This window comes from Crocodylus siamensis, chromosome 3, assembly GCF_052110815.1.
Source record: "Crocodylus siamensis isolate JL-2025a chromosome 3, ASM5211081v1, whole genome shotgun sequence".
Lineage (NCBI taxonomy): Eukaryota > Metazoa > Chordata > Crocodylia > Crocodylidae > Crocodylus > Crocodylus siamensis.
The window spans coordinates 89,161,328-89,176,871 of NC_143397.1; the positions used below are offsets into that span (position 1 = coordinate 89,161,328).

The 15,544-nt window shown below is 39.7% G+C and overlaps 1 protein-coding gene and 1 long non-coding RNA gene across 4 annotated transcripts in view; both read left to right on the plus strand.

The window, feature by feature from the left end:
• The window catches only part of ADAMTSL1 (ADAMTS like 1), an 872,699-nt gene that overhangs the window by 129,971 nt on the left and 727,184 nt on the right, over positions 1-15,544 (plus strand). The window lies entirely within an intron of this gene.
• LOC149868514 (uncharacterized) lies at positions 265-2,537 on the plus strand. The gene is made up of 3 exons (XR_016441316.1): positions 265-333; positions 1,019-1,075; positions 2,494-2,537. It is a non-coding gene; the product is annotated as an uncharacterized LOC149868514 (long non-coding RNA).

Genomic DNA, 15,544 nt, shown 5'->3' on the forward strand with positions numbered 1-15,544 from the left:
AACTGCCTTTTGTTACTCTCACTCTATAAAACATTCTCAATTTTTAGAAACAGTTAACAGACCTCCATCTGACCTTGAATAGTACAGTGCTCTGAAGTCCTGTTAAACATTTAACAAGTCTTACAAAAATTGCATGCAGGTGGATACTGGTAAAAGTCCTCTTAAAAACAACATATTTTGTATTGTAAACCATTGCACGTGTAAATGTGTGTCATTTCTTCACTGTTGGAATACCCAAGATGAGTGAAGGGGCTGTAACAAGGCCAGAAGTGCTGTTTTTCTCACTTAGCGTTTGTATCCCCAATAAAGATGAAAGAAAATGGGAGTCCTCAGGTATGTGCTATCTTATACGTTTTCATTATGATGATTTTTTGACCTGGCCTCTTTGTCATTAGAGTGCCAGTTTCTCGTGGCATGCTTTTTTGTTGTTGCTGTACTTTCCAAAGATTTTTGCAGAAAACAACATAGAACAGCCATTACAAAAAATAAAGGCACCCATGCTTCTGGTAGGATCTATTTAAATAAGTACTTCTGGAATATATAAACCCTATCTCAAATTGGAAAATCGTGTTTCATAGCAATTTCACAGTGAACATTTAACCAATTATCTTCATTAACATGGGGGAAAATGCTACAATACAAGGAAATCATGCTATTTACAAACTACAAGATTAGTGTTGACTGCCTCTTTGTGTTCATTCTTGAGAGTGCTAATCCACTCCTCCTTTTGGTTTTCAGAAAATGCTAATTATCTGCAGGAGACTAACTGTACCATTACAGTGCTCTTCTAAAATTTATGTTCGATAGTTCTTTGTGTACAGTAGCCACATAGCTACTTTGTTATGGGTGAAAAGGAGGGCAAGGGAATGCTTACAAATTGGATATACTAGTGCGTCAGAGTTACAAACATGTTCATGTGTATTAGTATGTTTGTGATTGAAACCTTTACTCGATCTTTTATGTGCAAGGTAGTCTATGTCTTTTTGCTTAATAATGGTGGGTCTTTTTTGTATTAAAGCCAGTAATTCTACCGCTTCAAGAGTACTCCTACGGCCTTATGTCTAAGACCTATGAGGTGAGTCACAACACTTGGGCTTTGTTTCTGTTTCAGCTGCAACTTTTCTCTCTCCATGTAGGGAAAAGTGCACGCTGCGCATTCCAAACTTGGTTTCAGTGGACGTCTGTTTTGATGGAACTTGCATTGGTTTTCTGAGGTGTAAACATTTGTAGCTCTTTTGACTTCAGATCAGGTTGTGGATGCTAAGTATCTACAGCCAGCTGTTTGTGTTTTAGTCTGGCACCCAACAATTGTGACATCCGGTCACTGGCTAGATTCTTAAAATAAATTGATGTTTTCCATCTCTGTCTTCGTTTTCCACGTTACAGAAAAATTACCACAATACTTATCTACCTCATGGGAGTATTAGGAGGCTACATGAAAAGGGCTTTGAGATCCTTTGAGATTTTGTATTTATGTTTAATTAGCGTCTTTAATTTGGTCTTCCCCATAAAGATCTGTAAATTAAGACACATCCTTCTTGATCACCAGAATTAGTGTGAGAGGCTGAATTACTATATAGATCAAATGAGACTGAGAATGGTGAAATACAGAGAAAGATAACTGGCATTTCTTTAGAGGTGAGAAATCACTCCTCATTTGAGAGTGTGATAAAATTAGATTAAACTGCCTAAAGGACTTTATATTCCCCTTGCATAGCATGAGTTCTTTGACCATCCCTAAATATTATTGGCATAACTCCTCTTTAGTATTACCCATCTGTAAATCTGGAACCAATAGCATCACTTCTGATGTTATGTCACTATAACAGAGTTTCAAGCAGATGCATCTAATAGTCTTATTGTATTCTAACTTACTTCTTTGGAGATGAGAAGTAATTTCTCAATCAAATAAACCATCTCTCCCCACCCCCAAGTACCATGATTAAAAGCTCCTTTTGTTCATGGGAGTGTTAGTGATGTTGATGATCTGGGAATTATGTGAGAGGCAAAGATTTCTTAGAGTTGCATAGTTGGGATAAAGTTAGACAAGCTTTTGAATGCAAGACATTCTTAATCAGATCACCTTGTATAGTGCTATCCCAACTATGCAGTTGGTCTAATAAAAGATATCATCCTAAGATGATGCCTCTTGCATTTGTTTATCAGGTAATTTTGACATGGGGGGGGTGTATTCTGATTCTCTCTCTGGCAGATAGTGTTCTATAACTATGCCTTTAATCTGCTTGATTACAAAAAAAACCTATTCATATATCGTTCCTTGTTTAAACTGAATCAGGTTTAGATGCTTTGCCTAAAATGGAATTTAAGTAACAAGTCAAGGAGTGGGGAGAGAACTTTGCACCATCAGGTTTAGTGATATTTTTTCATGCAACAATTTGCATGTTGTTATAATTATATAAGGATCGTAAACATTTTCCATTAATGTAGAAAGCATATAAGTAAGACAAAGAAACATTATCCTTGCTTTTTCAGATGGAGTGCCTGAATCATAGAGAAACAAAATGAAGGTTGCAAAGGATGTTTGTGAAAGAGCCAGACTCCACCTAACTCTCAGTCCTGTGTTTTTACCTTTAGTCTGTTTTGTTTCCCCTTTGATTAATTAGGTGCTTTAACTCATAATTTTACCTGTTTGTAGGAGACAGGATTTTTTTATAGCACATTAGAAGTAATGTACTTATACAGAGTGGTCAAAGGCTGAGACTTGGAGGTCAGACTCCCAAGGTCACACTCTTCAGAGAGGTACAAGATTTTACAAGGGATCCTGACTATGCACTCAACTTGCTAGGGATGGTGCTTCCTGTGCAGACCTCAGGAGATTTCATCAACATATCTCTTATGCTACCCATGCTGTGGACAGATTTCCTGAGGCCTATAACAAATGGCCCCTGCTTTTGTAGACACTGATTTTTGCAAATCTCTGGTTCTTCTTAGGAAATCAGCAGGTACCAGAGGACTCATCAATGGGCAACTTCACACTTTCCTGACTATTTAGGAAGGAATTTGACAAGAGGACAAAACCTCCAGTGACTCTTATGGGATGCATCAATACTGCTCCCATTTAGAAGCTCATTGCGACCCATTGCTCCCCCATGCATAACTTTGGGAACTCACTTCGTGCCTTGGACATCTCATTACAGGTCACACCTTGCCTCTTTCCACCACAAAACTTATTCTGCTTTTTAGTTCTGGGTGAGCCTGTTTTAGGTTTTGGGAGACTGGAGAGCCTTTAGGCTGGGAAGGCAACTAAAAAACAGCAGGCTGTTGGAGGGCCTTAGTGAACATCCTGGGTTCTCATCTGGAGACCACAAAGCTTCTCTAGTTCATGGTGGGCAGAGAACACCCGCATCTCTGTGTGCATGCAGCGATCACACCATCAGTAGCATAATGTTACTCAACAGTAACACCATGAAATTTTCTAAAAGATTTCTTGATCCTCAGATAAAAGGTGCTGTAGAATCTATGAAGTGATTGTATTTGTTAACAAATTCTCCTAAATTCTAAATTCTCAGCACTGGAGTGCCTTTCTAATGCCCGGGTACTTGTACACCACAAACTCCTACTCTAGTGTGCTCCTTGTAATTAATTGCTCATCTGCTACAGCTTCCTTGTAGAAGCTGTTGCAGCCTCCCACCAAGATAGTCTAGTCAGGATACTTCTGGGCCACCAATAGAATAGGGAGTTGCCAAAGTAAATGTTTTCCAGCAAGATTTCACACTCATACCTAGTGAAATAGACATTTTTCAAACTGTTGCCTTAGAGCTTCAAGGTTTGTAATGAAAATATTTCATGGCCTGTTGACATATTCATATGGTGATTTTCAAAAGAGATTTCATTTACAAAATGGTCTTGGTAACAAGCTGGAATATGTGGGAAGTTGAACAAGGCTGTAGACAGGCAAAATTAGGGCTGAATAATAACTGACACTAGCTTTGCAGCTGAGCCATTTTAAAAATTGACCAATGGGACCAGGTCTGGTGTTGACTAGAGTGGAAAATTGGGGAGACCAGCCGATGAGTACTCATGGTGGTTATTGTGGTTGTGAAGATGGGAAGAGTTTCATGGATGGCAGGACCTGACAAAAATAGCTAAATGCAAACAAACTCCTCTGGCTGATCATGTATAGTACACAAATGCCACAGAGAGAATGACTTTCTCAAGAAATAACTTGTGGAGAAAATAGTCTTTCAGTATTAATAAAAATAATCTCTTAAAACTTTTAATTTCCCCTTTTCTAATGTATCTTTCCTTTTCATTCTACTCTGCTTTCTTAACACAACCTAGCAATGCCAGGTTTTTTCTAGTTGTACAAATGGTAATTGGAATGTAAGTTGACACGCCTTCTATTATTTGCCAAAGCTTATGTTGTATCTCTCAATTTTCCAAGAAATGTGTAATGAAGTATCCTGGTTTTAAGTATAAATTCACCCCTATTTAGGGGGCCTGACCTTATGAGGTACTGACTGGCTTCAGTACCTGTACTCCTAGTTGTAATCGGGGCCACATTCAGAATAGTGAAGTTCCAATAGTTTAAGTAAATATTATTCATCTTAAAAAGGAATGCTCTTTGAAGAATTGCTGCTCTTGGAGGACACGGACATATATCGTATAGGAAATTATCTTGTTTTAAATGCATCACTTTACATGTCAGCTGATAACTATCTCTAATATACATTTGAACTATAGAACCGCATTTGAATGCAATACCTTTTTAATGCGCAATAGGGTGTCCATTTTTTAAACACAGATGTTTTGCTTGGTGAACAAATCAAGATATATAATTTGGACTCACGGAAACATAACAATAATAGCCTTATTAAATTCTAGGGGCTTGTATATTAACTTGCTGAAGCAACTGGTTCTTGTGTAGGTAGCAAATGGATAATGTATACAAAAGTTTGTAATGTGATTATTGAGCAATAGCTAGTACCTCCTGTTCTGGTTTATTTACAGCTTCTTTACTTCATATCATCTAGGGATGGGACTTATCGCCTCCATGTACTGTGCTAGAGCTATGCAATCTATTGTCATGGTCAGTGAGGGATATGGGAAAGGCAGATACCATAGGTGGGAAAGTGTACGTTGGCTGATAGAAATAGCAACTCTTCACTTCAGTACTAAAACATTTCTTCACTCTAAAACATTTTCTGTATAAGTTGTCTGGAACTGCTTTGATAAGCTATAGAAGATAAGCCAGAGAGGAGGGATACAGCCACAGGCCATGTATGGCTTGTATAAACAATCATCATCTTTAGCTATATTCAACTGCATATGGTATAGTATAATCATCAGACATTCCTACCTTTATCAGATCTTTGTTATTACTTATACTGGTAATGAAGTGTGGACTTTGGTCTGAAATAGAATGTAAAAATATTTTAAGCAACTTCAAACCTGTAAACATTTTCACATATTTACTCAAATAAAAGACATGGTTTTTCTCCCCAGTCAGCATGAGGAAAAAAGTCCCTTGCCTTAAATTCACATAAAACAAACCTCATTAATTACACAGTCTAGTATTAAACTTCTGCCAAAAGCAGCATGTGCTTTTGAAAGTGCAAACCAACTATGAGGTTGAATAAATCCAGCCAGCCATGCATGACAATAAAACGTGTAGCCCCTATTGGGCAAACTTAATAATAGGATCCTACCACAAGGATAAGTTACTGTAGACCATCTGAATAAGATATATGGTAGTGCCCATTGGATGTAGTTCCATTTGGTGTCAACTCTTTCAAGTCATGGTAAGACACTACATTGCATACATTTTTACTTCATCCTCACCCCTACAGCTGAGCTGCACCCTTTTTCCCATTTCCAATGATTCCTGGTTCTTTACCAGCCTTAAATGTCTGCCAAACATCCCCAAATGGGGCCCCAAAGAGTTAACTTAGAATCCTTTTGTCTCCCCTTCTCTCAGCCTTACATATATGATTAGTGTGGCTCCACCCCCATGAGATGGAGCCAGACCAGGTTGCTCTGTGCTTCATCTACATCTAAATTTTTAGAGGATCCCAGGATTCATGAGAAGAACACCTGGTTCCAGTTATGAGTGGGAGTGCTAAATATAACATGGATCCTTTGTGGGGGTATCTGGAGTACACACACCTACTGAGTAGTACTGAGCTGTGGCGTCACCATGGCTTGAAACACTGTTGACTCTGCTGGAGCCCAGCCCAGTGGTAAAACATGAACATTATGGCTTTGGACTAATATCATGCATAGTTTTGCAACATGTGAGTAGGTACAAAAGTGCTGCTTAAAAGTAAATGTATGGAGTACTTATGTTAAAACTTGCAGCAGTTTCAAAAACAGTAAAACTGCATTAATCTATCAGTGTTATATGGAAATTACTGTAGGTGAGCTTATTTCAAAGTTAGCATTTTCATATTTCCTCCTCTCTCCCATGTGCTCAAAGAGAGCAGAGTGTGACAGTAAAGAAAGGGGGAAGGGGCTGAAAGGGGAAGAAGTTGTGTGTGTGGAATGGGGGAGCAGAGGACAAAGGGGCTACCTGAACCCCCAGATTTATTTTCCCTGCTGTAACAGTGGGTGGGGGACATTCAAGGCAAACATCCAATAATTTGATTCTATACTTTGGAACTTATAATAATTTTAATAGTTTTTCCATGCATAGAATCTGATTATGGGGTGCTCATCTTATATTAAGGGTCATCTTATATTTGTAAATACAACAAATATTTGTGCACACAGTGCACAACACTGAGTATTTATCACAGATAGAAATAGGGTATTAAGATTCACATTTAATAAAGGAAGCAGTAAAAAACAATTGGCATAATGTATGATTAGTCTATGTATTGAATTATAGTTTATTTTTTTCAAAATCCTTATTGAAAGAAATGAAAAAGCAAAATAGAATTGTGCTGGCAAGGAACTAATTTGTTTTCTCAACTTGGTGGCCTAACTCAGAAGCTTGAGTGCTTGAATTTTCCTAAAATAATCAGCTTTCTGTGTTTGTACTTTCTCTTTCTCTCCTCCCCAACGTAGAGCAAAATCTTGGCCCAGTGGAACTAGGGGCTAGCCATATCTTCTGGCCAAAAGATGAATATTCATGGTCACATGGAAGGGAGGTGGGGTGGAGAAATTGAAGTATTTTTCAACTACTTGAGTGTGCTTGTGTGTTTGGTAAAGGTGATAACATTTGTTGCCGGCACAAGGTGCCCAAGGGAGGCAACAATTGGGTTCGTTGCCCGGTGTGCATCGCGCCAAATAAACACACTGGGGGAGAAGCAGACAGAGTTTATTTGAGCTCAAGTAGAAGGCACAGGGAGACTGTATTGTCTCAAATCCTGCACACCTAACCCTGCAACAGCGAGATCTTTATACCCCGGGCAGTTTCACTCTCAGTGATTTTCCACCCGCTAGCCCCCCTTTCCCTCCTCCCTCCTCCTTTCTCTCTCCGAGCGGTGCCCTTGCATTCCACAGATAACAGTTTTAGCTCGCCTGCTTTCCAGAAGGACAGGAGATTTGCAGGCGCCAGAGGGAAAGGGTTGCAAAGGTTGGGCAAGGGGGGGCTTTGGCTCATCTGAGCCTGGAGCAGAAGGACTTCCTCGACACTCGTGGTCTTCCATCCCTCTGAGTTGCCCAGTGACACCAACACATTTTTAAAAAAAAGATACTTTCTTCCTTGAGTTGTGTTGATTATGTAGTCTCTAAGTAACAGTGGAATCAAAGGTGCACAGAGAAGTCATATGGAGTTTGTTGTGGTATTCAGATTTCTCCAAAGAGAGTGCTTCAAAGGAAATACAATAGGGAACACAGCATTGTTTCCATCTGCCAATTCATTTATTTTTCTATATGCTGCTGACTTTGAAAAGACTGTTTTCATGTCTACCTAGACCTTTCACTATCATGTTCACTACCTTTACATCTTGTGGAAGAAATCAAGCTTCGCGTTGTGGTTGAATCAGAACTGACAGAGCCAGCTTTTCTTTATTTAAGGCTATACTGTGATCACAGGGAGGATTTCATACAGCAAGGGGAATCACCCACTTGTCTGTTTCAAAGGATTTCTCAGACTCTCTAAGTTTACAAGCGTATTTATACTTAAGACAGGGAAAGAGATAAAAAATACACCTTGAAGAAACAAAACAATAGTAAATTACACAGAAATTTAGGATGTTTACTTAAACAAACTATGCACAGGGCAAGATATCAAGATAACCTAAGGATAACCCAAGTTGTGCAGGATTCCTTATCTCAGAACATTTAACTGGATTAAGCAGTATCAGCACTTCTGGTCTTTGTCTGTTTTTCTAGTCAAGTAAGCCAATTACTTCTACATTCCCTAATTATTTTTTTTAAACAAGTTAGAGATTTATAGCCATTAGAAAACTAAGCACCATTTATTTTAAATTCTACCTCACACTTACTGACTCCTACTGCAACTCGAGATCTATTACAGGTCCAACAGAACTTTCCAGGGGTGGCATAAGCTAATTGTACATATTCAGACCGGTTGCAACTTACATTCTGCCAAGTTTCATTTCTGTGAAAATCTGAATAGTAAGGGGCTAGCATCTGATTTGCATTCAAGGGTACCGGTATCATGGGTATTCCTCCAGTAGAATAGATAGGGACATGACTACATATCCAACAATGAGAAACATTTAAATCTATTCCAATTTGATTAACTAAAGACAAGAACACATTTTCATGAAGTGATCTTCTTTGTCAGTGCAGAAATGTAGTTTGGTTTACAGAGTTTCTTCTAACTGATGAGTCAAGTTCATATAAGATGGCTCAAAAAAAGAAATACTGAGAACTACCCAAATCATGACTAACCAACTTCACCTCGGGAACCAGGAACTAGGTAGAGGCCTTTTTCCTGTCCTGAAGGGCATAGTGGTGTCATTGGGGCACGTCCTCTTTGCTCTGTAGTGGCAAATCCTCTTTGCCAGTAGGCGCTTGGCTCACTACTGGTCTTAATCTCTGCTGCTGGCGGGCACTAGGCTCACTACCAGTCTGTGGAGGCTGATTACAAGATTGATATGGAGGAGACTCTAGGTCTAATGGGGCTGATGTTTTCTTACTGTGTGAAGCATGGATCCATGTCTGGTGTCCTTGACACTTTATTGCAGTGTTGGTGGTCAGGAGTACCTGGAATGGGCCTTTCCAGTGGGGTTCCAGTGATAATTTTTTGTTGATGGACTTTTATATGGACCCAATCTTCAGGCAGGATGGAATGGCACGGCTCATCTGGTTCTTTGGGGAGAGCTGCCTGTACCTGTGAATGAAAAGCCTTAACACACTTCATTAGTGCCTTACGATAGTCTAGAATGGTATCATCAAGTGAATGTATATCGCAAAAATGGGAAGCAACAGGTGGCGAGCCGGGGAGCCTCATGGGTCTTCCCATTAGAATTTCATGTGGGCTAAGCCCAGTCTTTCGGTTGGCAGTAGATCTCATACTCATAAGGGCTATGGGAAGTGCATCTGGCCATTTTAGGTGAGTCTCAGCACAACTTTTGGCCAGTTTATTTTTCAGAATACCATTTTGGTGTTCTACTTGGCCTGAGGCCTTCAGATGGTATGGGCAATGAAAGTTCAGTTGGATCTGCAGGACTTTGCAGACTTCTTTCATTATCTGTCCAGTAAAATGAGTTTTTCGATCAGAGTTTAGGGAGAAAGGAATACTAAACCTTGGAATAAAATCTCTGAGCAACTTTTTGCTTACAGTGATGGTGTCAGCTTTTGCACATGGGTAGGCTTCTACCCATCCAGAAAACATACATACAATAACAAGAATATATTCATAAGAATAACATTTCTGCATTTGAATAAAAACTAATTGTAAATTTAGAAACGTGGGGGATGTGCTGCCTTCTTTGTTTTTACAGGCTTTAAGGAGGTAGATGCCAAGAGCAAATCATCAACATATTGCAGAAGCACAGAATTTTCTTTAAATATTATGTCATCTAGATCTTTTTTCAGAATTTGGGAAAAAAGAGAAGGGGATTCAGTATAGCCCTGGGGCAATCGTGTCTAGGTATAATGAAGTCCTTGATAGGTAAATGCAAATAGAAACTGGCTATCAGGGTGTATAGAGATAGAAAAAAATGCAGAACACAAGTCAACAAGCATTAGGAAGATAGTAGCTGCATTTGGTACAACAGGAAAAGTAGGTAAAACTGCAGAATTTACTACACGAGGTCTTGTACAAAGCAATAGGTATTCTTTCCAGGTTTTTTTTACAGGAAGAATAGGTGTATTACAAGGGCTCTTAGTTGGGACAATGATACCTTGCTTTAAAAGGGCGGTTATAACAGGGTGTATCCCTTCTTCAGCTTCTGGACGTAAAGGGTATTGAGCAACTTTGGGTAAAGGCTTAGCTGGGTTTAATCTAATTTTTACAGGCTGGGCAGTATGGATTTGTCCTACTTCATTAGCATGCTGAGACCAGAGGAATGGAGGGACAGCTTTTATGATATCTTCTTGCAACACAGAAAGATCAGGGAACTCAGGTTCAGGAGGTGAGAGAGCTAAAGGGGCAAGTACTGCTATCTTGTTATCACAGGGGACATCTAAATAAACACCATTGGGAGAACAATAGATAATACAACTGAGTTTACAAAGCAAACCTCTGCCTAACAAATTAACAGGAGAACAAGGACTAAGGAGAAAGGCATGCTGATCAGAAACAGGACCAAAAGAAACATGTAATGGTTGGGAAACAGGATGAGGAACTATTTGATCTGAAATTCCCACAGTGTTTACAACAGCAGAGAAGAGGGGAGTTGTGGAAAATTCTTCAGCTCGAGTAGAGAAGCTTGCACTGGCGTCTACTAAACATTTTGTAGAGATGCCATTTATCACGCAGGAAACAAAGGGATCATCTTGATTAAGTGGGAGAAGCAGGGCTGTGATGATGTTACTATTCCTCAGGCTGGCCTAACAGGAGGCTCCCTGATTCGGGACAGAGAATTGAGTGAGAGGAGGTGGTGGAGGGTTAAACATCATCCCCGGCTGACCAGGCCGGTGAGGACATTGAGCCTTCCAGTGTCCTGGTTGGCCACAATAATGACAACTACCATTATTTTGGGACTGAAATCCTCCTCGTCCCATCCCACGACCACATCCCCTGCCTCTGAACTGTCTTCAATGGAAACCTCGGCTTCTGCCCCTGTCTAAAGTTTGTAATTGCAATGACGTTAACTTAGTTTCCGTAGATTCCTTTTTCGTTTCCTGGCAGGTTGTACAATGATTTGCAATGGTGACTAGTTCTGCAAGTGGCTTAGTCTGCCAACCTACAGCAATTGTGCACAACTGTTCCTGGACTTTAGAAAGAAGTCTGTGGACAAAAGCAGAAGCAACTGATTCTGGGGCAGTTTCAGCTGCATTTTCAATACCAGAATGTCTTTCAAATACTAGTTTTAAGCGGTCCATGTAGTCTGCTGGGGATTCTCCTTTATTTTGTTTACAGTTATGTATTTTTGGCCCGGTCAATTTTCCTGGGGCAAATTTTAAGCACAGCCTCAAGGAGGCGTCTTCGGGCATCTGCTAAGTGATCTCCTATTCTGGGGTCTTGAGTAGGCTAAGTAGCCTGTGTGATGAGGCAGTTGCAGACCTCAGAGGGCAGAACACTTTTCCTTAATTGGTTCAAATCTGCCCATGTTGGATCATAACAATGTATTACAGTTTCCAATTCATCTTTAAATTTCTGGGGCTCCTCTCTGCTGTTGGGAAATTGTTTAACAAGCTTTAGGAGATCTCCTGGGGTCCAGGGGACAGGGACTGTGATTGTAGTTTCCCCATTTGGACCTTGCCCTGGAAGTTGGTGTAAAGGCATAAGCTGAGCTTTCTTAGATTTTAAAGAAGGGGCTGGACCATACTGGGTACCAGACCTTGAACAAGAGAAGGGAGTTGAGATTTCAGGAGACAGACGCCATGTCTTTGGTGGACGTGGGCATGACCCAGGGGCAGGTGACAGTTGTTGAGTGATAGTTTCCTGGTGAGGTGGGCTAATCCTGCCGGAAGAGTCTATTTGGTTACTTTGGACTTCTTTGAGTTCAGATTGTGCCTGGAACTGATACGGGGGTGGCACATTAAGAAAATCAGTTATATCTTCTGCAGATTCATTCTCAGTTACTTGTGGATAAAGTTGTTTTGGTGCTGATGGTACTATTGATGGGGGTCCCCCTTTTGGTGCACCCTTCTGTTTAATTCCTTTATCTGAGATTTCAGTTTCTCTTGGGAGTCTTTAAGACTCCGAACTTGAGATTTTTTTCCCCCTGTTTTATTTATTTATTTTATTTTGACATCTTTTGGAAGTTTCTTTATATTAATCAAAAAAAATGTGTCCCGCTGAGTCTGTGGTATATTACTACCTCTTAACTCAAGGTCTCTGCGGAGATGAACAATTTCACTTAAATCAAATGTTCCCTCCAGGGGAAACTGCCGGCTAAAATCATCTCTGGTATACCAATTCCATTTGTCTAGAAACTTACAACTTTTATGGCCACAGTGTGTGTACATGTACAATGCTGGAGTCCCTTTTGGCAGAGCCGGTATGTCTTTTAGACTCTCCGCTCCCCATATCTTTAAACTCAATTCACACAGGTCTTTCATACAGGAATGGCTTATTCAGGGTGTCTGGTCAGGTTGTGAGATTTGCTAGTGGCATAGAGATGCTGTGGCTAATGTCCAAAGACAAGACTCCACTGCAATAACAGCACACAATGCAGTTACTCACAGTTAGACACAGCTCATTATGAGGGTGGGGAAAGGGTAAACCTGTCCACTGGGTCACGAGGTTCCAGTTGGGCCCCCTTGCATTCAAAACTGCCCTTCCGGACAGCCTTGGGGCGGCTGAACCCAACCTTAGTCTCAGACCTGGTCAGTGGCTCATATTTCTCAATTCATACTCTCAATTCACACAAGGGAATTTCTGCGTTGAGGCACGAGGTTCAAGAGCATTTCTTTAGTCTCAGCCTTGGTCAATGCTTATTGTGGAAAAACATTCACACTCTAAGAGTTTCCACCTTGCACCCTTGCTTTCAAAGAGCACACAGAACAAATCTGGTGTCTTCGGGGCAGCTGCACAAGGTTTCTACTTCTGGCCTGAGAGAGACCTCATAGTTCTTTACAGAGCTTAACTCAATTCACACAGGGAAATACTTTCATTGACAACAGAAACACAGAGTCTTAACCTTAACTCTTAACCTTAACTCTTAACCCTGACTCTTAACCTTGACTCTTTCTACTCACAGTTAATACTTACACAGTGGGTCTGACAGTTCTGGCAGCAAAAGTTTGGATAGAGTGAGCCTCAAGTAGTAAATCAGGAAGACACAGAGACAGCCTCTCACTGAAAAGCCCCAACAGAGATTTCAAAAGGTCTCTTACCTTGGTTTGGTGCCAGGGCTTCAGTGAAGAGATGTCTGTGTCCCAAATGATCACTCCGGGCATCTCTATCCGAGTCACGGCACCAAATTGTGGAAGAAATCAAACTTCGCATTGTGGTTGAATCAGAACTGACAGAGCCAGCTTTTCTTTATTTAGGGCTATACTGTGATCACAGGGAGGATTTCATACAGCAAGGGGAATCACCCACTTGTCTGTTTCAAAGATTTCTCAGACTCTCCAAGTTTACAAGCATATTTATACTTAAGACAGAGAAAGAGATAAAAAATACACTTTGGAGAAACAAAGCAATAGTAAATTACACAGAAATTTAGGATGTATACTTAAACAAAATATCTATGCACAGGGCAAGATATCAAGATAACCTAAGGATAACCCAAGGTGTGCAGGATTCCCTATCTCAGAACATTTAACTGAATTAAGCAGGATCAGCACTTCTGGTCTTTGTCTGTTCTTCTAGTCAAGTAAGCCAATTACTTCTACAATATGTAAACTAGTTTACCTTCCTGTAATGGTTATTCCCAAGAAAGTGTCTACATGAGAGACTGACTGCACGGTAGCCTGAGACTACTGAGCAGTAGCGTCATATGACAGCTGCCATGTCATGATGCTCTTGTGCATGATGTCTTGGGCTACTGTGAGGTCAGCATCACAAAAAGGCTTTTTGACAATGCTACTGTGCAGTCAGAGTCTCATGCAGCCACAACAAGTGAATAAAGGAAGGCAAGGCATAAAGCAATAATGGTTATGGGAGTATGAAAAGTGCTGATTATTTGGAGAATACAACTACTCCTGCTACTTCAATCACTGTTACCCCACTTCAGACTCTAAGGGCTTGTCAACACTTGAGGCTTTACCTTGAATGAATTGTTTGCCAGTAAAAGTGTAGTGGTTAATGCCTTTGTAAAAACTAGTTTGGATATTGCATATTCTAAGACACAAGCACTTGCAAGTTATCTTAAGGCTCAGCATAAGTAAACTTTAACTAAATTTTGAATATGCACATTTCCTGACAGGTTTAAATCTGTCTCAAATTGTTGATTCACTAATTCCTATCAGATGGGTATTTGGCAATTAATTATTTGGTTGTTTTTATTTGCTTTTCTAGTTCATCTCACAAACGGCACCGACTGATGCATTTATTGGGGTTGATCAAGAACTTTTTTTGTTCTCCACTTCTGTCAGTCTGGCTTTATTTATAGATTGAAAGAAGGAAAAACCCTTGGAGATAGATGAGGCAAATTAGATCTTCTGATTGCATTGATTGCCTCAAAATGTTTTCCAGCATGATGTGATCTTAGTGACCCTGTTCAGCAGAAGTCTGTTACTTCTGTATCATTTGCTTCAGAATGATGCTTCACATAGAGAAATAAATTAATCAGAGAAAGATCTGCAGTTGAAAATGGTAAAGGGGTGAAAAAAAAGAAGATCCCATTATAATTTCCTTCTGATGAAACTGCTGGCAGTCTGGAGAACACGTGGGAAACAGGCCTCAGACCTAAACTGCAAATGGACTGATGTATACACATGCATAGCTTACTATTTGTCTGTTAGAAGTAAAAAGGATAGGAAATTAAAACAGTCATAGAAAATGAGGAACAAAACAGTTTGCTTGCAAGGAGGAGGAAAAAAAGAAAGAATGCATGCAAATAATAGACCGAATCTGATTAACTCATTTCTGTGGTAACATTCAATGTATACTGCATTACCATCCCAATCGTAACCAAAACACGTTGTTAAACTAAGTACTTGAATGGGAAACTTCCAAGGAGCACTCATATGTTGCAGGAAATCACTGATGATTCAGAGTCTTTATTATTCCATCTGCATCTAAATTAGACCATGACTAGATTTGGATAGGAAACTTTTCCCTTGTGTAGGAGAATTTTTGAGATTTTTTTTTAATCTTATGCTGAAAGATTGAAACAACAATTTTTCACAAATTACTAAATCAATATAATTTTCATGGATTAATCAACACATTTTGATAACTTCAAAATGAACCTTTTTTTTAACCTTTTGTATAGATTAACAGTTCACAACATGATGTCCCCTTCAAAAAGAAGAACAACACTTGTTATGAAAAATATTTCAAAATGTGAAGTTTGTTATAAATTATGCATTTATAAAGACTAATTTTCAA